At 42.3% G+C, this 25990-nt stretch overlaps 1 protein-coding gene across 1 annotated transcript in view; it reads right to left on the reverse strand.

The window, feature by feature from the left end:
- Positions 1 to 21775, reverse strand: part of LOC138674153 (carboxypeptidase A1-like) — a 92025-nt gene extending 70250 nt beyond the window's left edge. The window contains exon 1 of the mRNA XM_069762069.1: positions 21638 to 21775. The gene's annotated coding sequence lies outside the window, so the exon portion shown is untranslated. The remainder of the gene's footprint in view (positions 1 to 21637) is intronic.
- Between the last annotated feature and the right edge of the window lie 4215 nt (positions 21776 to 25990).

A 25990-nucleotide genomic window follows, 5' to 3' on the forward strand; every position in this document is an offset into this window, starting at 1 on the left:
TAATATTTAGCAATTTGCCTTTATAGCGTGGATCAAGGAGGCAGGCCAACCAGTAATCGTCATCGGTCATCATTTTAATAATGCGTGGGTCCCTTTTGAGGATACGTAAGGCATAATCCGCCATGTGGACCAAAGTTCTAGTTGTCAAATCTGCGGTTGTGCTGGGTTGAGGGGCAGTTACAGGTAAATCTACGTCACTTGTGTCCCTCAAAAAAACAGAACCCGGCCTTGCCACGCCACCAATTTCCAGTGGCCCCGGAGAAGCTTCCTCATTAAAAAAAATACTCATCCTCCTCGTCCTCCTCCTCCTGTTCGCCCGCTACCTCGTCCTGTACACTGCCCTGACGAGACAATGGCTGACTGTCATCAAGGCTTTCCTCTTCCTCTGCTGCAGACGCCTGCTCCTCTATGTGCATCAAACTTTGCATCAGCAGACGCATTAGGGGGATGCTCATGCTTATTATGGCATTGTCTGCACTAACCAGCCGTGTGCATTCCTCAAAACACTGAAGGACTTGACACATGTCTTGTACCTTCGACCACTGCACACCTGACAACTCCATGTCTGCCATCCTACTGCCTGCCCGTGTATGTGTATCCTCCCACAAATACATAACAGCACACCTCTGTTCGCACAGTCTCTGAAGCATGTGCAGTGTTGAGTTCCACCTTGTTGCAACGTCGATGATTAGGCGATGCTGGGGAAGGTTCAAAGACCGCTGATAGGTCTGCATACGGCTGGAGTGTACGGGCGAACGGTGGATATGCGAGCAAAGTCCGCGCACTTTGAGGAGCAGGTCGGATAACCCCGGATAACTTTTCAGGAAGCACTGCACCACCAGGTTTAAGGTGTGAGCCAGGCAAGGAATGTGTTTCAGTTGGGAAAGGGCGATGGCAGCCATGAAATTCCTTCCGTTATCACTCACTACCTTGCCTGCCTCAAGATCTACAGTGCCCAGCCACGACTGCGTTTCTTTCTGCAAGAACTCGGACAGAACTTCCGCGGTGTGTCTGTTGTCGCCCAAACACTTCATAGCCAATACAGCCTGCTGACGCTTGCCAGTAGCTGCCCCATAATGGGACACCTGGTGTGCAACAGTGGCAGCTGCGGATGGAGTGGTTGTGTGACTGCACTGAGGGGGGGCGAACGGCTACAGCCAACTGTTTCCTAGACCGTGGGCTAGGCAGAACTGTCCCAATATTGCTGTCCCCTGTGGACCCTGCATCCACCACAATCACCCAGTGTGCCGTGATGGACACGTAACGTCCCTGGCCATGCCTACTGGTCCATGCATCTGTTGTCAGGTGCACCTTTGTACTCACAGATTGCCTGAGTGCATGGACAATGCGCTCTTTAACATGCTGGTGGAGGGCTGGGATGGCTTTTCTCGAAAAGAAGTGTCGACTGGGTAGCTCGTAGCGTGGTTCAGCGTAGTCCATCAGGGCTTTGAAAGCTTCGCTTTCAACTAACCGGTAGGGCATCATCTCTAACGAGATTAGTCTAGCTATGTGGGCATTCAAACTCTGTGTACGCGGATGCGAGGATGAGCACTTCCTTTTTCTAACGAGAGTCTCATGTAGGGTGAGCTGGACTGGAGAGCTGGAGATCGTGGAACTAGCGGGGGTGCTGGTGGACATGGCAGACTGAGAGACGGTTGGAGACGGTATTCTTGCCGGTGCCCTAGATGCAGTGTTTCCTACTACGAAACTGGTGATTCCCTGACCCTGACTGCTTTGGCCTGGCAACGAAACCTGCACAGATACTGCAGATGGTGCGGAAAATGGTGGCCTTACAGTGATGGAAGGGATGTAGCGTTGCTGACTAGCTTCATTGGCCGAGGGTGCTACAACCTTAAGGGACGTTTGGTAGTTAGTCCAGGCTTGCAAATGCATGGAGGTTAAATGTCTATGCATGCAACTTGTATTTAGACTTTTCAGATTCTGACCTCTGCTTAAGGTAGTTGAACATTTTTGACAGATGACTTTGCGCTGATCAATTGGATGTTGTTTAAAAAAATGCCAGACTGCACTCTTTCTAGCATCTGATACCTTTTCAGGCATTGCAGACTGAGCTTCTTTAACCGGATGGCCACAATGTCCTCCAACTGGTTTTGGCTTTGCCATGCGTTTTGGGCCAGATACGGGCCCGGCAGATGGAACCTGTTGCGATTTTGATGCCTGCTGCGGCCCCTCCTCCTCCGCTTCAGAACTACTGCCGCCTGCACCCTGTTCCCCCAATGGCTGCCAATCGGGGTCAACAACTGGGTCATCTATGACCTCCTCTTCTATCTCATGTGCAACTTCGTCTGTGTTACCGTGTAAACCGGTGGTATAGCGTTCATGACGGGGCACCATAGTCTCATCAGGGTCTGATTCTGGATCAGTACACTGCGAGGGCAATGTTGTGGTCTGAGTCAAAGGAACAGCATAGTAATCTGGCTGTGGCTGTGCATCTGTGCACTCCATGTCCGATTCAACTTGTAATGGGCATAACTGTTAACTGTTTCACTTTCTAACCCAGGAACGGTATGTGTAAAGAGCTCATTGTAGTAACCCGTTCTGTCGCCTGACGCATCCTTCTCTGTTGTTGTTTTTGCTGAACAGGACAATGGAGCGACTTGTCCCTGAGCGTGAACATCCACTAACGACGCGCTGCTTTTACATTTACCAGTTTCAGAAGAGGAGGCAAAAGAGCTAGAGGCTGAGTCAGCAAGGAAAGCCAAAACTTGCTCTTGCTGCTCCGGCTTTAAAAGCGGTTTTCCTACTCCCAGAAAAGGGAGCGTTCGAGGCCTTGTGTAGCCAGACGACGAACCTGGCTCCACAGCTTGAGACTTAGGTGCTATATTGTTTTTCCCACGACCACCGGATGCTCCACCACCACTACCATCATTACCAGCTGGCAATGAACACCCACGGCCACGACCTCTTCCACCAGACTTCCTCATTGTTTTAAAAACGTAACCAAAGTAACGGTATTTGTTACTGTAAAACAACTTACAAGGTGAACTCAAACTTCTGTAGGATTTAGATATCCCTTTATAGGTGGGTGAGACTGCAAGGAAAATCAGGCACAATGTTACACACTCGGCTTTCTGTGGCACAAAATGAGACAGATGCCACACACGCAGGACTGGCACTGAAGCACAAATTCCAATATTAATCTCCCACTATTTATTTTTTTTCAGAGAGAATTTAAAAACCAAAAAAAAAACAGACACTAGGCTTTCTGTGGCCCACAATTTGAGAGAGATGGCACACACGACTGGCACTGAAGCACAAATGCCAATATTAATCTCCTACTATTTATTTTTTTTCAGGGAGAATTTAAAAACCAAAAAAAAAAAAAAAACACACTAGGCTTTCTGTGTGTTAGGTCTCGAGTTCCCGCTTCTGCACAGGGAGAATCTCGAGCCGTCTCCGCTGCGGTCCCCCATTCCTATCCAGCCGCAGTGGAGCCTGCTCGGCGGGGACGTCGGTCCCAGCGTCTTGCTCGGTCTCACTCTGTTCAGAGAGTTACTGCTGCTTCTTCAGCTCCTGCCATTAAAGTCAGTGCTGGTCAGCAGCGAGTGGACTTCTCTGGGACTAAGTCCTTGTCTGCGCACACTGAGCATGCCCAGGGCAAGATCTCCCGTTGGAGATCGAGGGTCATGTGCTCAGACTCTGCAGCGCATTCTATTGGTCCTCTTGGCAGGTCTTGGAAGGGCAAAGTTTCTGTGGCCACTTCCTGTCCTGCAACTATATAAACTGCGCATGACCGCACGGCCATGCGCTAGTGTACAATTTAATACGTGTGTTTGTTGTGAGTGCAAGTCGTTCTTTAAATACCCCTACCCTATTGTATGACTGTTCGCGCATGGTGTATGGCTGCTATCTAGCGCCCGACTAATCACTCAACGTGTCACACACGTATCAGCGTCTATTGCTGTGACCGCCATTGCGGTGCCACGCGCCAGTGTGCGCTTCCTGACCCACGTCTGGGTGCTTAGTTGTACCTGCCAGCACGGCACAGTTCGCACTTCGGTGCTATAATTATATATTTCCTTACACACCCAGTAGCGGTGTAGTGCCAGCAAGGGTCTAATCGGACTACAATCCCTGTTGGGGTTAAGTTCGCTGACCACTTGCTCGCACTCTATGTGCGGTACCGCGGTCCTGTGATGCAACAGGATCGCTTTCTTCACGCTGGGTGAGGTTTAACCCACGCGTGTATACTTTTGGTTACCGCCATATAGTCTGTCATTTCCTAGCAGCAGGTTTCACCTGCACGGTGGACCCCGGACTGCGAATGCATCTATATCATCTCTCTTGGTGCGTTCCGCCAGTCCTAACACTGTGGCCCACAATTTGAGAGAAATGGCACACACGACTGGCACTGAAGCACAAATGCCAATATTAATCTCCCACTATTTATTTTTTTCAGGGAGAATTTAAAAACCAAAATAAAAAAAACAGACACTAGGCTTTCTGTGGCCCACAATTTGAGAGAGATGGCACACACGACTTGCACTCAAGCACAAATGCCAATAGTAATCTCCCACTATTTATTTTTTTTCAGGGAGAATTTAAAAACCAAAAAAAAACAGACACTAGGCTTTCTGTGGCCCACAATTTGAGAGAGATGGCACACACGACTGGCACTGAAGCACAAATGCCAATATTAATCTCCCACTAATTATTTTTTTTTCAGGGAGAATTTAAAAACAAACAAAAAACAAAAACAAACCAGACACTAGGCTTTCTGTGGCCCACAATTTGAGAGAGATGGCACACACGACTGGCACTGAAGCACAAATGCCAATATTAATCTCCCACTATTTATTTTTTTTCAGGGAGAATTTAAAAACCAAAATAAAAAAAACAGACACTAGGCTTTCTGTGGCCCACAATTTGAGGGAGATGGCACACGCAGGACTGGCACTGAAGCACAAATGCCAATATTAATCTCCCACTATTTATTTTTTTTCAGGGAGAATTTAAAAATCAAAATAAAAAAAACAGACACTAGGCTTTCTGTGGCCCACAATTTGAGAGAGATGGCACACAAGACTGGCACTCAAGCACAAATGCCAATATTAATCTCCCACTATTTTTTTTTTCAGGGAGAATTTAAAAACAAAAAAAAAACAGACACTAGGCTTTCTGTGGCCCACAATTTGAGAGAGATGGCACACACGACTGGCACTGAAGCACAAATGCCAATATTAATCTCCCACTATTTATTTTTTTTCAGGGAGAATTTAAAAACCAAAAAAAAAAAAAAAAAACAGACACTATGCTTTCTGTGGCCCACAATTTGAGAGAGATGGCACACACGACTGGCACTGAAGCACAAATGCCAATATTAATCTCCCACTATTTATTTTTTTTTCAGGGAGAATTTAAAAACCAAAATAAAAAAAAACAGACACTAGGCTTTCTGTGACCCACAATTTGAGAGAGATGGCACACACAACTGGCACTCAAGCACAAATGCCAATGTTAATCTCCCACTATTTTTTTTTTTCAGGGAGAATTTAAAAACCAAAATAAAAAAAAAAGACACTAGGCTTTCTGTGGCCCACAATTTGAGAGAGATGGCACACAAGACTGGCACTGAAGCACAAATGCCAATATTAATCTTCCACTGTTTATTTTTTTTCAGGGAGAATTTAAAAAACAAAAAGCAAAAAAACAGACACTAGGCTTTCTGTGGCCCACAATTTGAGAGAGATGGCACACACGACTGGCACTCAAGCACAAATGCCAATATTAATCTCCCACTATTTATTTTTTTTCAGGGAGAATTTAAAAAACAAAAAAACAAAAAAAAAACCAGACACTAGGCTTTCTGTGGCCCACAATTTGAGAGAGATGGCACACACGACTGGCACTGAAGCACAAGTGCCAATATTAATCTCCCACTATTTATTTTTTTTCAGGGAGAATTTAAAAACCAAAATAAAAAAAAACAGACGCTAGGCTTTCTGTGGCCCACAATTTGAGAGAGATGGCACATACGATTGGCACTGATGCACAAATGCCAATATTAATCTCCCACTATTTTTTTTTTATTTCTGGGAGAATTGGCAAGAAATCAGGCCCACTGTTAGACTGTATGTTTTCTGTGCCAGGAAATGAGACACAGATGCCACACACAGGACTGCCACTGATGCAGATTTGCCAATTTTAATCTGCACCTTTTTTTTTTTTATTCAGGGAGACTAGTGAATAAATCTGGGCCACTGTATTAGAGTATATTTTCTGTGGCAGAAAGTGGCTTGAACAGATGTAACGAAAAAAAAAAAAGGGACTGTCCTACAATTACTATCTCCCTGCAGTAATCTCAGCAATGTATGGCAGGCAGCAATAACAAGGAGTGGACGGCTGCACAAATTAAATAAAAAGTGTGGACAAACAAACAAGATAGCTGTGCAGAAAGGAAGGAACAACAGGATTTGTGCTGTGAAAAAGCAGTTGGTTTGCACAGCGGTGTACAAACAGCAATGCAGCTATCAGGGAGCCTTCTAGGGCAGCCCAATGAGCTACAGCGCTGAGTAAAAATAAATGTAGCCTCCACTGTCCCTGCAAACAAAAGGTGGTGTTGGACAGTGGAAATCGCTACAGCACAAGCGGTTTGGGGGTTAATGGACCCTGCCTAACGTTATCCCTGCTTCTGACGAAGCGGCAGCATCCTCTCCCTATGCTCAGATCAGCAGCAGTAAGATGGCGGTCGGCGGGAACGCCCCTTTATAGCCCCTGTGACGCCGCAGACAGCAAGCCAATCACTGCAATGCCCTTGTCTAAGATGGTGGGGACTGAGACCTATGTCATCACGCTGCCCACACTCTGCGTCCACCTTCATTGGCTGAGAAATGGCGCTTTTCGCGTCATTGAAACGCGACTTTGGCGCGAAAGTCGCGTACCGCATGGCCGACCCCACACAGGGATCGGGTCGGGTTTCATGAAACCCGACTGTGCCAAAAGTCGGCGACTTATGAAAATGACCGACCCGTTTCGCTCAACCCTAATCTTGAGTACTGCAGAAATTCTGTTGTAACCTTGGCCAGATCTGTGCTTTGCCACAATTCTGTCTCTCAGCTCCTTGGCCAGTTCCTTTGACCTCATGATTCTCATTTGGTCTGATATGCATTGTGAGCTGTGAGGTCTTATATAGACAGGTGTGTGCCTTTCCAATCAAGTCTTATCAGTTTAATTACATAGTAACATAGTTAGTAAGGCCGAAAAAAGACATTTGTCCATCCAGTTCAGCCTATATTCCATCATAATAAATCCCCAGATCTACGTCCTTCTACAGAACCTAATAATTGTATGATACAATATTGTTCTGCTCCAGGAAGACATCCAGGCCTCTCTTGAACCCCTCGACTGAGTTCGCCATCACCACCTCCTCAGGCAAGCAATTCCAGATTCTCACTGCCCTAACAGTAAAGAATCCTCTTCTATGTTGGTGGAAAAACCTTCTCTCCTCCAGACGCAAAGAATGCCCCCTTGTGCCCGTCACCTTCCTTGGTATAAACAGATCCTCAGCGAGATATTTGTATTGTCCCCTTATATACTTATACATGGTTATTAGATCGCCCCTCAGTCGTCTTTTTTCTAGACTAAATAATCCTAATTTCGCTAATCTATCTGGGTATTGTAGTTCTCCCATCCCCTTTATTAATTTTGTTGCCCTCCTTTGTACTCTCTCAAGTTCCATTATATCCTTCCTGAGCACCGGTGCCCAAAACTGGACACAGTACTCCATGTGCGGTCTAACTAGGGATTTGTACAGAGGCAGTATAATGCTCTCATCATGTGTATCCAGACCTCTTTTAATGCACCCCATGATCCTGTTTGCCTTGGCAGCTGCTGCCTGGCACTGGCTGCTCCAGGTAAGTTTATCATTAACTAGGATCCCCAAGTCCTTCTCCCTGTCAGATTTACCCAGTGGTTTCCCGTTCAGTGTGTAATGGTGATATTGATTCCCTCTTCCCATGTGTATAACCTTACATTTATCATTGTTAAACCTCATCTGCCACCTTTCAGCCCAAGTTTCCAACTTATCCAGATCCATCTGTAGCAGAATACTATCTTCTCTTGTATTAACTGCTTTACATAGTTTTGTATCATCTGCAAATATCGATATTTTACTGTGTAAACCTTCTACCAGATCATTAATGAATATGTTGAAGAGAACAGGTCCCAATACTGACCCCTGCGGTACCCCACTGGTCACAGCGACCCAGTTAGAGACTATACCATTTATAACCACCCTCTGCTTTCTATCACTAAGCCAGTTACTAACCCATTTACACACATTTTCCCCCAGACCAAGCATTCTCATTTTGTGTACCAACCTCTTGTGCGGCACGGTATCAAACGCTTTGGAAAAATCGAGATATACCACGTCCAATGACTCACCGTGGTCCAGTCTATAGCTTACCTCTTCATAAAAACTGATTAGATTGGTTTGACAGGAGCGATTTCTCATAAACCCATGCTGATATGGAGTTAAACAGTTATTCTCATTGAGATAATCCAGAATAACATCCCTCAGAAACCCTTCAAATATTTTACCAACAATAGAGGTTAGACTTACTGGCCTATAATTTCCAGGTTCACTTTTAGAGCCCTTTTTGAATATTGGCACCACATTTGCTATGCGCCAGTCCTGCGGAACAGACCCTGTCGCTATAGAGTCACTAAAAATAAGAAATAATGGTTTATCTATTACATTACTTAGTTCTCTTAGTACTCGTGGGTGTATGCCATCCGGACCCGGAGATTTATCTATTTTAATCTTATTTAGCCGGTTTCGCACCTCTTCTTGGGTTAGATTGGTGACTCTTAATATAGGGTTTTCATTGTTTCTTGGGATTTCACCTAGCATTTCATTTTCCACCGTGAATACCGTGGAGAAGAAGGTGTTTAATATGTTAGCTTTTTCCTCGTCATCTACAACCATTCTTTCCTCACTATTTTTTAAGGGGCCTACATTTTCAGTTTTTATTCTTTTACTATTGATATAGTTGAAGAACAGTTTGGGATTAGTTTTACTCTCCTTAGCAATGTGCTTCTCTGTTTCCTTTTTGGCAGCTTTAATTAGTTTTTTAGATAAAGTATTTTTCTCCCTATAGTTTTTTAGAGCTTCAATGGTGCCATCCTGCTTTAGTAGTGCAAATGCTTTCTTTTTACTGTTAATTGCCTGTCTTACTTCTTTGTTTAGCCACATTGGGTTTTTCCTATTTCTAGTCCTTTTATTCCCACAAGGTATAAACCGCTTACACTGCCTATTTAGGATGTTCTTAAACATTTCCCATTTATTATCTGTATTCTCATTTCTGAGGATATTGTCCCAGTCTACCAGATTAAGGGCATCTCTAAGCTGTTCAAACTTTGCCTTCCTAAAGTTCAATGTTTTTGTGACTCCCTGACAAGTCCCCCTAGTGAAAGACAGGTGAAACTGCACAATATTGTGGTCGCTATTTCCTAAATGCCCAACCACCTGCAGATTTGTTATTCTGTCAGGTCTATTAGATAGTATTAGGTCTAAAAGTGCTGCTCCTCTGGTTGGATTCTGCACCAATTGTGAAAGATAATTTTTCTTGGTTATTAGCAGAAACCTGTTGCCTTTATGGGTTTCACAGGTTTCTGTTTCCCAGTTAATATCCGGGTAGTTAAAGTCCCCCATAACCAGGACCTCATTATGGGTTGCAGCTTCATCTATCTGCTTTAGAAGTAGACTTTCCATGCTTTCTGTTATATTTGGGGGTTTGTAACAGACCCCAATGAGAATTTTGTTACCATTTTTCCCTCCATGAATTTCAACCCATATGGACTCGACATCCTCATTCCCTTCGCTAATATCCTCCCTTAAAGTGGACTTTAGACAAGACTTTACATAGAGACAAACCCCTCCTCCTCTCCGATTTTTACGATCCTTTCTAAACAGACTGTAACCCTGTAAGTTAACTGCCCAGTCATAGCTTTCATCTAACCATGTCTCGGTTATTCCCACTATGTCAAAGTTACCTGTAGATATTTCTGCTTCTAGTTCTTCCATCTTGTTTGTCAGGCTTCTGGCGTTTGCGAGCATGCAGTTTAGAGGATTTTGTTTTGTTCCAATCTCCTCACTGTGGATTGTTTTAGAAATGTTCTTACCTCCCTTCTGAGTATGTTTTCCTGGGTCGTCTTTGTTCGAGTCTAATGTTTTTCTTCCCGTCCCCTCTTCTTCTAGTTTAACGCCCTCCTGATGAGTGTAGCGAGTCTTCTGGCGAATGTGTGTTTCCCAGGTTTGTTGAGGTGTAGTCCGTCTCTGGCGAGGAGTCCATCATACCAGTAATTCACACCGTGGTCCAGGAATCCAAATCCTTGTTGTCTGCACCATCGTCTTAGCCAGTTGTTTGCATCAAGGATCCTGTTCCATCTCCTGGTGCCATGCCCATCTACTGGAAGGATAGAAGAAAAAACTACCTGTGCATCCAGTTCCTTTACTTTCTTCCCCAACTCTTCAAAGTCCTTGCAGATTGTCGGTAGGTCCTTCCTTGCCGTGTCATTGGTGCCAACATGTATCAGAAGAAATTAAACACAGCTGGATTCCAATGATGGAGTAGAACCATCTCAAGGAGGATCACAAGGTATTTGACAGCATGGGACTTAAATATGAGTGTCTGAGCAAAGGGTCTGAATACTAGTAACCATGTAATCCTGTAGAATGTAAGCCCGCAAGGGCAGGGTCCTCGCCCCTCTGCATCAGTCTGTCATTGTTAGTTTGTTTACTGTATGTGATATCTGTAACTTGTATGTAACCCCTTCTCATGTACAGCACCATGGAATCAATGGTGCTATATAAATAATAATAATAATAATAATAATAATAATAATAATAATAATGTGATATCTCAGTTTTTCTTTTTTATTAAACTTGCAAAAATTTCTACTGTTTTTTTTCAGTCAAGATAGAGTGCACAGTGTGCATTAATGTGAAAAAAATGAACTTTTTTGAATTTACCAAATGGCTGCAATGAAACAAAGAGTGAAAATTATAAAGGGTTCTGAATACTTTCCATACCCACTGTATATCAGTGTATATTATTCCCATATTTAGTACTTTGTGTTACTACATATCTTTGTTTTCCGTTCCTCACTTTGGGGTTGTGTTGCATGTTGTGGCTTTTAATTAAATTTGTATACTGCTTCTATGCTCCTTGCTGGGTTCTACGTCACACTACCGTTCTACAATATAGCAATCAGTGGAGATTTGGGCCTCTTAAAGGGAACCTGTCACCAGCAACAACTCCATTAACCTGCAGATATGGTATTAATATGCAGGTTAACCCTCCGTCACATACAACTGATCTGACAGGCGCTTCTCTTTTACTTTCATTTCTCCTTCCTCACCAGATTGTGAGGAAACCCCCTCCCTCCAGGTAGTCTCCTGTCTCTTGAAGGTCTGTGAAACCTGATATCACAGTTGGATTTCAGAGCTTCAGGGGAGAGGATATAGCTGCACAGATCTCTCAGGCTCATTGTATGTGAATACGTCACATTCAGTAAGGTTGGTATTTTATGTTTTTATTCATCACAATAGTTTATTTAGCTTGTTTTATGAATGTATAGCACAAAATGTGAGGATATTTCATAGAAATAAGGGAGATTTTATAAAAGAAAGTGTGCTGCTCAGGCATATACAGTAGTTCCCTAACATATTCCTTCTCTTACTTCAGATTATCTGCTGAAATGGAGAGGAAAATGTACAATTTATCCAAACAACTTGATGTTGAGGAAGTAACAAACGGGACGGACTAAACTGCATATTGGGATGATAGGATGATGGGATGATGGGCTGCAATACTAGACTCCACCACTAGATGGCAGCACATCTTACAAATGCAGCCCAGGAAATGACTTCTTCTAATATAGCAAGAAGGGAATATGGGTATAACTATTGTTCTGTATGGGGATTATGGGTGAAATATCACAAATACACATGCCCAGGAACATACTTCATCTACTTCTGATAGGAATATGGGTATAATTATTGTTCTGTATGGGGATTATGGGTGAAATATCACAAATACACATGCCCAGGAACATATTTCATCTACTTCTGATAGGAATATGGGTATAATTATTGTTCTGTATGGGGATTATGGGTGAAATATCACAAATACACATGCCCAGGAACATATTTCATCTACTTCTGATAGGAATATGGGTATAATTATTGTTCTGTATGGGGATTATGAGTGAAATATCACAAATACACATGCCCAGGAACATACTTCATCTACTTCTGATAGGAATATGGGTATATCTATTGTTCTGTATGGGGATTATGGGTGAAATATCACAAATACACATGCCCAGGAACATACTTCATCTACTTCTGATAGGAATATGGGTATATCTATTGTTCTGTATGGGGATTATGGGTGAAATATCACAAATACACATGCTCAGGAACATACTTCATCTACTTCTGATAGGAATATGGGTATAATTATTGTTCTGTATGGGGATTATGGGTGAAATATCACAAATACACATGCCCAGGAACATACTTCATCTACTTCTGATAGGAATATGGGTATATCTATTGTTCTGTATGGGGATTATGGGTGAAATATCACAAATACACATGCTCAGGAACATACTTCATCTACTTCTGATAGGAATATGGGTATAATTATTGTTCTGTATGGGGATTATGGGTGAAATATCACAAATACACATGCCCAGGAACATACTTCATCTACTTCTGATAGGAATATGGGTATAATTATTGTTCTGTATGGGGATTATGGGTGAAATATCACAAATACACATGCCCAGGAACATACTTCATCTACTTCTGATAGGAATATGGGTATATCTATTGATCTGTATGGGGATTATGGGTGAAATATCACAAATACACATGCTCAGGAACATATTTCATCTACTTCTGCTAGGAATATGGGTATAATGGTTCTTTGTGGGTATTATAGGTGATATATCATGAATACACATGCCCAGTGTCATATTCGATCAATTCCTGGTAAGAACATGTATGTGTACAATTATTGTTTTATATGTTGATTATTGGTAAAATATGATGAAACATTTCATTAACTTCCGGTAAGAATATGGGTATATTTATTATTCTATATGGGGTTATGAACAGAATGCTATGGATATACAGATCCTGTAACCTATTTGCATCTGACAGGATTACATGTCCATTGACTTCTCCCACCCCTGGGAGATGTGAGCCCTGGCATCATAGGTCTTTGACCCAGTGTTCCCACCTCCTTATTAGGCCGGCCATGTCATAGAGATGAGCAGTCTTGCACCATACTTCTTGATTATATACCTATATTATTCTCAATACATTGTTCTTTATAGGATGTTGGATCTTTTGCAGGATTTTATTGGTTACTTAGGTTTGTTGACATCAATAACTTTTAATGGAGATATATAGAATTTTTTTTTAAATAACTTTTAATAAAATAATAGGTTTTATCTTAACAAAAATATTTGGAAATGGAACATGTATTTTAGTGTATACTGGTCTCTAGGTTAATAACAAATCCAACAAAATAGCTTTCATGGAACAAAATGAGAATGCTTGGTCTGGGGGAAATTGTGTGTAAATGGGTTAGTAACTGGCTTAGTGATAGAAAGCAGAGGGTGGTTATAAATGGTATAGTCTCTAACTGGGTCGCTGTGACCAGTGGGGTACCGCAGGGGTCAGTATTGGGACCTGTTCTCTTCAACATATTCATTAATGATCTGGTAGAAGGTTTACACAGTAAAATATCGATATTTGCAGATGATACAAAACTATGTAAAGCAGTTAATACAAGAGAAGATAGTATTCTGCTACAGATGGATCTGGATAAGTTGGAAACTTGGGCTGAAAGGTGGCAGATGAGGTTTAACAATGATAAATGTAAGGTTATACACATGGGAAGAAGGAATCAATGTCACCATTACACACTGAATGGGAAACCACTGGGTAAATCTGACAGGGAGAAGGACTTGGGGATCCTAGTTAATGATAAACTTACCTGGAGCAGCCAGTGCCAGGCAGCAGCTGCCAAGGCAAACAGGATCATGGGGTGCATTAAAAGAGGTCTGGATACACATGATGAGAGCATTATACTGCCTCTGTACAAATCCCTAGTTAGACCGCACATGGAGTACTGTGTCCAGTTTTGGGCACCGGTGCTCAGGAAGGATATAATGGAACTAGAGAGAGTACAAAGGAGGGCAACAAAATTAATAAAGGGGATGGGAGAACTACAATACCCAGATAGATTAGCGAAATTAGGATTATTTAGTCTAGAAAAAAGACGACTGAGGGGCGATCTAATAACTATGTATAAGTATATAAGGGGACAATACAAATATCTCGCTGAGGATCTGTTTATACCAAGGAAGGTGACGGGCACAAGGGGGCATTCTTTGCGTCTGGAGGAGAGAAGGTTTTTCCACCAACATAGAAGAGGATTCTTTACTGTTAGGGCAGTGAGAATCTGGAATTGCTTGCCTGAGGAGGTGGTGATGGCGAACTCAGTCGAGGGGTTCAAGAGAGGCCTGGATGTCTTCCTGGAGCAGAACAATATTGTATCATACAATTAGGTTCTGTAGAAGGACGTAGATCTGGGGATTTATTATGATGGAATATAGGCTGAACTGGATGGACAAATGTCTTTTTTCGGCCTTACTAACTATGTTACTATGTAATAAATGACCCTGCTTACATTCACATGTCTGATATAGGACTCGGTATTACTTCTTCGTCAGTAGGCAAGGCATAATTGAATCTTATGTGCCTGTTTTCCATCCAGGTTCACTTGAATGGGAATGGAAACTTTCATATTGTTCCCCGCTATACAGGGCAGATTTTTTTTTTTGTGTGTGGCTGTTTCTGTGCTGCCACTATCATCCTCTGCTGTGCTTCGGAAACCCAGGTCCAGTGCGTGGCATATTTCCTTCTACTTCTTCAAGAGAATTCTGACCTCTGCTGGAACACTCATGTGGAGGGGTGGACATCAGAGGAGGATGATGTCTGCCTGACATAGGTCACAGACATCATCCTCCCTCTCCACTGCAATAGGGATTGGCGGTGGGCAGACCTACCCACCCCTCTCCCTCTGCCCTCACTGCCTCCCTGATTGCACAGTTTAGCTGTGCCACCATCAAAAAGTCCTATGTTCAGCACATTCGTTCCTGATGTACAGAACACACATTATGCCAATTCAGAGCCTTTATATACTCTTTACTGTATTTTATGGGCACTTTTGGAAAATAATGAAAGTCTAAAGCGCCCATAAAATACAAATTACTTGTAAAATTCTGGATTCCAAGCTAAAAATATCAATCTTCCTTGTTTTTGATCTGTTTAAAGAGTCAGTGTACTTTTTACTTGTCATTTTCAGCTCCGTGCCGTCCTCCAGATGCTTTTTGGACCCACGATGCTGGGTCTCCTCATGCTCCTTCACCGCTTCTGACCCGCCGCAGCTCCGGAGTCCGGTCTCAGCACTGCGCTCCAACAATTGAGAAAATTCGGAGCGCAGCACTGAGACAGTGTGCCTGATTGGCTGGCTGCTCGCAGGAGTTTGCAGCTAGCCAATCAGGATCGCTGTATTAGCGCTGGCACTTCCGTGTCATGTGACACAGCTTGCTCAGCGCTGATACAGGATCCGGGATCTTCAGCGGGTCAGAAGCGGGTGAAGGAGCGCGAGGAGACCTGGCACCGCTGGACTGAGGAGGATCTGGAGGACAGCGCGGACCTGAAAATGAAAAGTTAGTAAAAAGGACAGTAACTCTTTAAAAAGTAAGTCCACATTAAAATATAAAGGTTTTTTTTAAATATCAAGTCTCTCATCGTAAACAAAATGGCAATAACATTTTGCACTAGTTTCTTTTACATTGTAAACATAGGAAATATTTTGGTGGTCAGCCCATCGGTCCCACACACTTCTGGTGATACCAATTTCGACACATTACACACAGGATCTGTTTTTCTTCATGATAAATGTCAGACTTTATTTACTTATTTCAGCAACCTTGACGTCCAACCACAAAAAATATCAATAAAGTCACAAAAGCTATTTTCAAGTCAATGCTTCAGACAGTTTTCACAATCTTGAAGAAAAAAAAAAAAGCAAAAACTTTGTTAAACCCGTCTTTCCAGGCCTGTTTTAGCATCTTTGAGCGTATAAACACTGCATATGTCCAGGAAATCAATATTTTCAAATTAATAGTTCAAACTGTTATCGCTATATTAATGAAAAGCCGTCATATAGAGACAATAAACAGCCTATACTGACTTATTACAGCGCTATTGAATGCAGAATTACCAAGCTGTAAAAGGAAATTACTTAGCCTATTTGACGCTGTAATATAAATGTACATATAGGTATTCATTTATTATGGAGCTTAGGTGCCCACAAGTTTTTAAAGATATTTTTTCAAACAAAGCTGCAAAATTATTTGGCCTCTGTAAATATAATATTTCAAATTGAATTACCATGGAGTTGAATAATTCTATTCATATTATTATGGGAAATTCATCAAATGTGGTACTGGGCATGACTATTTGGGATAAATATATATGTTCTTAAAATAATGATAAAATATGTTCCTGGGCATGTGTATTTGTGATATTTCACCCATAATCCCCATACAGATCAATAGATATACCCATATTCCTATCAGAAGTAGATGAAATATGTTCCTGGGCATGTGTATTTGTGATATTTCACCCATAATCCCCATACAGAACAATAGATATACCCATATTCCTATCAGAAGTAGATGAAGTATGTTCCTGGGCATGTGTATTTGTGATATTTCACCCATAATCCCCATACAGATCAATAGATATACCCATATTCCTATCAGAAGTAGATGAAGTATGTTCCTGGGCATGTGTATTTGTGATATTTCACCCATAATCCCCATACAGATCAATAGATATACCCATATTCCTATCAGAAGTAGATGGAGTATGTTCCTGAGCATGTGTATTTGTGATATTTCACCCATAATCCCCATACAGATCAATAGATATACCCATATTCCTATCAGAAGTAGATGAAATATGTTCCTGGGCATGTGTATTTGTGATATTTCACCCATAATCCCCATACAGAACAATAGATATACCCATATTCCTATCAGAAGTAGATGAAGTATGTTCCTGGGCATGTGTATTTGTGATATTTCACCCATAATCCCCATACAGAACAATAGTTATACCCATATTCCCTTCTTGCTATATTACAAGAAGTCATTTCCTGGGCTGCATTTGTAAAATGTGCTGCCATCTAGTGGTGGAGTCTAGTATTGCAGCCCATCATCCCATCATCCCAATATGCAGTTTAGTCCGTCCCGTAACAAACATGCTGTTAGATGATAGAGACCTCACACTGAATGAGGATTTAGGAGAGGAAAGTGAGATTGATTCTCATGATGAGGTGGAAGAATGTGTCCTGGATTCTGAAACAGAGCAAGATGGTGACAGTGGTGAGGATGAAGAAGTTGGATCATATTATATTGGAAAAGATAAAAATACTAAATGGAACAAGAAGCCATAGTTCAGCTCAAAAGGTTCCGCCCAGAAGATGATGGTGAAAAGTCACCATCTGCACCACCTCACAAAAGAAGGAGATGCACCACCTGCCAATCGGAAAGCGGAACCAGAAGGCTTTCAAATTATGAATGTCTCAAATGTCATAAAGCAATTTGCCTGACACATGCAAAAATGGTGTGTAATTCTTGCTATTTGCTCTGCAAGTGTGACTTTTCTGGGGAAACCTCAGCATCTACTTCTGATTGAATATGTTTTTAATAGTACTTAAGTTACCTTAAAATTAAGTTTGTGTTCAAAAATTTTCTTTGTACATTTTTTTGAGAGAGTCGAACTGGGGACTATTTGGCGGGAGTTTTGAAAAGTTTGTATTTCATAGTTATTAGTTTTATGTTAAGTAAATGTGTTTTTTTTGCAACTGATTATGTGTAGTCTCTTTTATTACATCCCTATGAAGGTCACTGATCACTTTTAGAGCACTGAAATTGCAAACATTAGATATTATAGGTATTTTTCCAGCAGGCGCCTGACAGGCACATTGTATGTGAACTCGTTAGTCCGAATATTGTATGTGACGGAGGGTTAATAGTGTTACTAACGTTCCTGGCACCTGCACGTCGTAGCCAAATGTTCCAGGAAAAAAATGAACTTTATTCTCCCTGGCAGCATTTGGTTTCAGTCACTGTCAGAGCGGCGTCTGTAACCGCGCCCCGGTCCTGACTGACACTCGCTCTGCATTGGGGCCGTCTGTCAGTCAGGGCCGGGGCGCGGTTACAGCCTTGTGACTGAAACTGAATGCAGCCGAGGAGAAGCATTTGGCTACATGCAGGCGCTGGACAGGTTAGTAACGCTATTAACCTGCAGATTAACCCCATATCTGCAGATTAATAGCATTCTAAAACTCTCCGGTAGCTACCCTAGCAGTCCGGCTGTCAGGAGGAAATTACCTTTATTGTTCCTGGAGGCATCCGGCTTTTAGTCATAGGGTTGCGACTGCAGCAGCTTCAGTCATCGCTGAGTACATAGTGAGCGGCAGCTGTAACCACGCTCCGGCACTGACAGCTATATCTGTACTGATGCACTGCTGAGCCTGCTGTCCGTCAGTGCACGGTTACAGCAGCAGCTCACTATGTACTGAGCCGTGACTGGAGCCGCACCTCTATCGTTGAAAGCCAGAGGCCGCCAGAAGATATAAAGTTCATTTCCACCTGGTAGCCGGACTGTCAGCTGCGCAGCTCTAGAACGCTATTAACCTGCAGAATAATCTCATATATTCAGGTTAATAGCGTAAAAAAGTCAACTGCCGCTCAATAGTTAAAATCATTACGTAGCACTTCAAAAAGTGTTGCCTAGACCTAACTGACAATTGGGTGTCACTATTCCCCTTCTTAAAGGGATGTGTTCTTACACAGACTGATATTGGGAGTGATAATGGTGCACTGCCAGACTGTTGATAGAAGAATAGTGACAAGCTATTAAATTAAGGCCGCATTCACACATCTCTGTGTTGCAGTCCGAGTACAGACCGTCATCCAGGAAACGGCCACAGGACTTTTGATCCAAAATTGACCACCTCATAAGCATGTATGAGGCTGTAAAGTTCAGGTCAGGAGACCTGCGGTGGGTTGGTGAATAACTGAAACGGAAAATGCCAGCTCACCGTTGAAGTTTATTGGAGTCCAGCGTACGTTGAACAACGAGCCGACCAATCATGTGTAGGAATTGCAGAGAAAAAAGGAAAATGTTCCAGCTTCTGGTAAAATTTTCAGAGTAATCTTTATTCCATCAAAAAACAATTTAAAAAAATATGGTGGACAGGAACAAGTGACACATTTTGAACATGGTTGTTCTTTATCAAGCTTACCACAAGCTTGATAAAGAACAACCGTGTTCAAAATGCGTCGCTTGCTCCTGTTCCTGTCAGCCATATTTTTTTTTATTGTTTTTAGATGGAATAAAGATTACTCTGAAAATTTTACCAGAAGCTGGAACATTTTCCTTTTTTCTCTGCAATTGGTGAATAACTGTCTGTACTCAGCCTCTGACACATAGAAGTGCTGCTGCTTTTTCTGTTTCTCCATATGTGATACCTCCGAATGGAAGCAGAGTGAAGCCAGTGCTGATTGGCTATAGGGAGCGCATGACGTAATACTAGTATGCGATTCGAGTGCTGTCACCTCTGTAAGGCTAAGTTCACATTTGCGTTCGGGGGTTTGCATAGGGCTGCGTACGTCCTCCGTTAAGCCCCGCCTATTTCTGCATACTTCTGCATGTGTCCTGCGTACCTATCTTTAACATTGGGTACGCAGGACATGAGGATGTATACGGATGCGTTGGTTTGACGCGCTCGCCGAAGGCACGGAAATACAACAAGTTGCGTTTTGTGCGGACGGCGAGCGTGTGAAAACGACGCATCCGCATACATCCGCATGTCCTGCATACCCAATGTTAAAGATAGTTACGCAGGATGCATGCAGAAGTATGCGGAAATAGGCGGGGCTTAACAGAGGATTATGCAGCCCTCCGCAAAGCCCCTGAATGCAATTGTGAACCTGGCCTAACAGCGCCAAAACCGAAGTTGAGTATAAGTTTTATTATTTTAAAAGGGGAAACATTTGGCTTGAGAAGGGGTTGTCCAAGTCGTGGACAACGCCTTTAAAGCGGTTATCCAACACATTTAAGCAAGTGCTGTAAGAAGTAAAGCAAAATTTCTCACGACCTGTCAGTGTTCCACAATTTGGGTTGAGGACACTTATTGCATGGGGCTAGTGAATTTTGTGTGATAGGCCTGCCTTCTAGTCTCTGCCTGGTCCTGAATCACCATGTTAAATATTAATTATTAATTGAATTATTCTTATTCTCAATTCTGTACTGAGCACATTGTCTCTCGCTGACTTTACAAAAAGCTATTTCTGTATATGTAGCTCAGAATATAAGTTAACACCATATAGAGAGAACACGTGGTCTATGGGACATACTGTATAACCGAGACTCACAGAAGGGTGGGGGCTGTCACCTTCTGTCTGCTTCTCCATCATTCTCCATGGACTTCAGACAACTCACAGAAGTAATGAACAACTGGTAGCCATGATGACTTCTATTCTATGACAGACAGATATTTTTTACCATCTCAGGAAAGATGAGGAACAAATGGACAATCTACGTGTAACTATTTTAATTATTTTATGTTTTGCTGCAATGTGTTTTTTTCTGTGGACAATTCAATAAACCACTACATTTTTTATGAAAATATCATGACATTTTTTGTTTAAGATTATTGCATCTGGTAAAGAGTCCTGATTAAATAAATGTGCGAAATAAGCATATTTAACACACACCCATTATCTAATTGCAAGGAAGAATGTGAACTTGTGCTAATTTTGCAGTAACATTTTGTCATATCTGCTCCGTCCTGTCCTCCAACACAGGGTTAAAAATGCTCCGACTCCATATCTGGCTTCATGGCTTGATCATTGATGCTGGATCATGAATCCAAAGAAAATCCCCCCAGCCCAAGATTGCTAAAGAAATGCACAAACACATTTATTATTATTGAATTCAGTGCCTGAAATTTAGAAACAACCAATTGCTATGAAAAAGACACTGAACATGGCAAACCTCCGACTCACGAAGAATCATCCTTCAGCACTCAGGAGAGGAAAACCCCCTGTGGAGGAAACCTCTAGGGAACCATGGCTGGAGGATAGCCCTTCCCTTGGGCTTAGAAGGTTAATGCCAATATGTAACAGCAAATTGTACCAGAATTTGTACATTGTATCATATTTACAGCGAGACATAATATACATCCACTATACAGTAGATATGATAGCAGAGACATCACATAGTCACACAGGTTACACATTACATCAGCAGAAAACAGACAGTAATGCAGAAAGTCAAAGCTGGTGCTCTGTGCGAGCGCCATATGGAGAAGTCTAATGCGACCTCTCCTGTCCGTACACATAAAGGTGAAGGCGGCTAGTACCAGATGTGAGGGAGATCTGGCTGCAAAATCTGTCACCCCAATGATCGCTAGGGTTAGTTTGATCGGGCTGGCTAGGCGGTATGGCTGACCTGGCTGGCTAGGCAGTATCCCCTTCCTTCCATTGTGAAGTGATGAAGCTCCAGGTCTTCAGACACATCAAGTACGGCACGTCATATGGCTGAATGGCCTGTGGTTCCGGAATCTTCTTTAATATCATAGATGTATGTGTTTATGTCATCAGCACAGTTGCCATAGTTACCACAGTCATTTAATACTAATGCTTCATTGGCTAGAAAGTCCTCAATATTTCAAAGAACTAACCCTTGAATGGCTGGCATTGTGCCTTTCTCCAGAAGTCTGTAAAATAATCTTGTCACTAGGCAGGACCATTATCATTATTATAGTTTAAAGTTTCCCTAACCAACGTCTAATTAGTAATGTAAAGTAAGGCCTTATAAATAAAAATACTTTTTTTTACGAAATTTGGAGTGCCGATTACTTTACATTACTATTTATACAGAGCAGAACCCTTACTCAAGCGCAACATTCTAAAATAGTGCATTATATCTATTTTTCATCAACAGCAGAGAAGAAGAAAATATGCGGCACTCACCCCAGGATAACTGTGAAGATTGTGGTCTTTATTGGAGAAAAATGCAAGTTACATCCATCAGGACATCAGGTATATACGAGGGTGCGGTTTAGGAGCTCGGACGACGGCCGTTTCGCACAGACAGGGGCTGTGACGGGTCCGGACCCGTCGAAGCACCTGTGTGTGCGAAACGGCCGTCGTCCGAGCTCCTATACCGCACCCTCGTATATACCTGATGTCCTGATGGATGTAACTTGCATTTTTCTCCAATAAAGACCACAATCTTCACAGTTATCCTGGGGTGAGTGCCGCATATTTTCTTCTTCTCTGCTGTTGATGGATTTCTTGTTGGATATTTATGCAGAGCACCGGTTCCCATACTGATTGTGGCGCCTGTATACACAGCTGTCTGCTAATAGTCCTGACTGCTTGGAGACGTTCTACTCTAGTGCCGTTCTACTCTCTGCATTTTCATATCTATTTTTCATCAAAGTCTAATTAGTGAACGCATCTGCAAATTTGATGTGTAATAAGGACAATAATTCCCTTAAGCCCTACTAAATGCATAAATGCACAATACGAGTATAGAGCAGTCTCATAGAGAATAAATGATGGAGAAGTCAATGCAGTTAGATAAGGAACTTGAAAGCCACACCGGGGTGAGTGTTTCCCATGATACAATACAGCATACACGGCAGATGAAAGGCATGCATGGATGTCATCCACAAAGGAAGCCACTCCTAAAACCAAGGCACAAAAAGCTTGTTTCCAAGTTGCCAGGACCCGTGCTGGGGTCAGCTGTGGACGGCGCGGTGGCTGGTGTGCACATCTTGGTATGTACTTTTCCCTATGTGATGTTTGCTTTGCTCCGCATTGATTGCCACCTGGATACTTAGCTATGGGAATGTATTTGTGTATGGCTGTGCTGTGCACCAGCCGGACTATGGCTACCGATGATGGAATTTCTGTACTATATATATGATTTATACGCTGTCCACTGCTTACACTGGGCATTTCTGTGCCGCATTCCTGCATGTTCCCCATGTTCCCCCCTGAATCTGTCTAAACATTTTTATTATAATAAAGTATTTTGTATTTTGGACAAAAAAAAACTGTTTGTTGTTGGTGCGTTTTGGTTTTTCTGAAAAAGATAAAGACTACAGGGACGCAATATTCTGGACTGATGAGACCAAAGACAATGCTCTTGGAAATGATGGCCTCAAAACTGTATGGCGTCACAAAGGTGAGGAGTAGAAATAAAAATGCATGCGGCCAACAGTGAAACATGGTGGTGGCAGTGTCCTTATGTGGAGTTGTAAGACTGCTGAGGGTATCAGGGAGCTATATTTCATTGATGGTATAATGAATTCACAGATCTACTGAAAAAAGGGGAGTGAAGGAGCTTGATCACATTAGTTCAAATGCAGACAAGCCGATCGGACAGAAAGGTGCCATGTCTCAGGCTGGTGCAGCGCAGCAATGACGAACCAGGGGGTAGAAGGACGAGTGACTAACCAGAAACACGTCAGTTTTAAATACCCTGTTTGTCATTTTAATTCATACAAATTAAAGAATTATTGACTTTTATTTACCTTTAATGTGTCATCTCTTCCGTTTTCCCCCTGGTTCGTCACAGACGTACTGCTCTATAATAAAACAGAAGATGCTGTTATCACTCTGTGCCCTTGTAGACATGCACTTTTCCAGCACAACAATGATCCAAGATATGCATCTAATGCCATTGTCTTTTCCGGAGAACAGGGGGAGAGTGATTCTCCTGATCTCAATCCAATGTAACACCTAAGGAGAATTCTGAGGAAACAAGTTGAGCTTAACTTTCCATCCATCATCCAGGCTCTAAAAGAGGTCGTTTTTGAAGACTGGAAAAACATAGATGGTGCAATATGTTACCAACTTGTTTATTCCAGGGCTAGAAGACTTGGTGCTGTCCTTAAAAAATATGGAGGTCATGCAAAATACTAGTGTCATGATCCAGTTCTGAGTTTGTGTTCAGCTGTCTTGTCTCTGGACTGGTCATGTGGTCATCCCCTCTGCCTCATTTTGAAGCTGGCTGAGCTATTTAAGTCCTCTGCAGCCTGTGGGCCAGTGTCAGCTATAGTTCATGCTGCACGGCTTGAGCACCTGACCTGTTCACTTGTACTAGTGTTCCTTTTTGCCTCTGACTGCCTGTACCCGTTTATGACTTGTTCTGACCTCTGGCTTGTATCCCGACTTCGTCTTACGTCTCACGTTTTGGTTACCACGTTCCCCGTAGGCTCTGACTTCTTGTTTGTCCCCGACCTTTCCTCTGACTCCTCCTGTGTACTGCGCTGATCTCTCTGTGTATGACCTTAGCTTGTCTGACTTCTCTTTCATTACCTGTGACACCTGTGTTGTTGTTCAGTATTGCTGCGCTGGGTGTACAACCTCTTTTCCATAACCAGCACCCTCTGGTGGAGGTTGCACTAAACTACACTGCAGCAGCACATTACAACTAGATGTAGTAGTTTTTGATGTGGGATGTATTAATTTTTGCATCCATTGATTTGAGTAAATATCAAGATTTTGTAATGAAAGTTATATTATTAACCTTTCATGTTAGGAAATAAAACATTTTCTATGAAACTCAGTCTAGTCAAAATTTTGGAAATTGTTCAGTGACAGAATGATTGATTAAAGTCTTACTTTTCAAAAGGGGGTGTATTCATTTATTCTGAGCAGTGTATATTGTGCTGACGTTCTTTAACCCCTTCATGACCTTGGGATTTTTCGTTTTTCCGTGTTCGTTTTTCACTCCCCTCCTTCCCAGAGCCATAACTTTTTTATTTTTCCGTCAATTTGGCTATGTGAGGGCTTATTTTTTGCGGGACGAGTTGTACTTTTGAACGACATAATTGGTTTTAACATGTCTTGTACTAGAAAACGGGAAAAAAATTCCAAGTGCGGTGAAATTGCAAAAAAAGTGCAATCCCACACTTGTTTTTTGTTTGGCTTTTTTGCTAGGTTCACTAAATGCTAAAACTGACCTGACATTATGATTCTCCAGGTCAGTACGAGTTCATAGACACCTAACATGACTCAGTTATTTTTTATCTAAGTGGTGAAAAAAAATTCCAAACTTTGCTAAAAAAAAAAAAAAAAAAAAAAAAAAATTGCGCATTTTCTGATACTCGTAGCGTCTCCATTTTTCGTGATCTGGGGTCAGTTGAGGGCTTATTTTTTGCGTGCCGAGATGATGTTTTTAATTATAGCATTTTGGTGCAGATACGTTCTTTTGATCGCCCGTTATTGCATTTTAATGCAATGTCGTGGCGACCTAAAAAACGTAATTCTGGCGTTTCGAATTTTTTTCTCGCTACGCCGTTTAGCGATCAGGTTAATGCTTTTTTTAATTGATAGATCGGGCGATTCTGAGCGCGGCGATACCAAATGTGTAGATTTGATTTTTTTTTATTGATTTATTTTGATTGGGGCGAAAGGGGGGTGATTTAAACTTTTATATTTTTTTTATTTTTTTCACATTTTTTTTAACTTTTTTTTTTTACTTTTGCCATGCTTCAATAGCTTCCATGGGAGGCTAGAAGCAGGCACAACGCGATCGGCTCTGCTACATAGCAGCGATCTGCTGAGGTCTCTAGAGGTCTCATAGAGGTCTCTAGGACCTCTATGGTTACCATCCAGACGCATCGCCGACCCCCGATCATGTGACGGGGGTCGGCGATGACGTCATTTCCGGCCGCCCGGCCGGAAGCGGTGGTTAAATGCCGCTGTCTGCGTTTGCCAGCGTCATTTAACTAGTTAATAGGTGCGGGCAGATCGCGATTCTGCCCGCGCCTATTACGGGCACATG

This window comes from Ranitomeya imitator, chromosome 4 (assembly GCF_032444005.1).
Source record: "Ranitomeya imitator isolate aRanImi1 chromosome 4, aRanImi1.pri, whole genome shotgun sequence".
NCBI classification, from domain to species: Eukaryota; Metazoa; Chordata; class Amphibia; order Anura; family Dendrobatidae; genus Ranitomeya; species Ranitomeya imitator.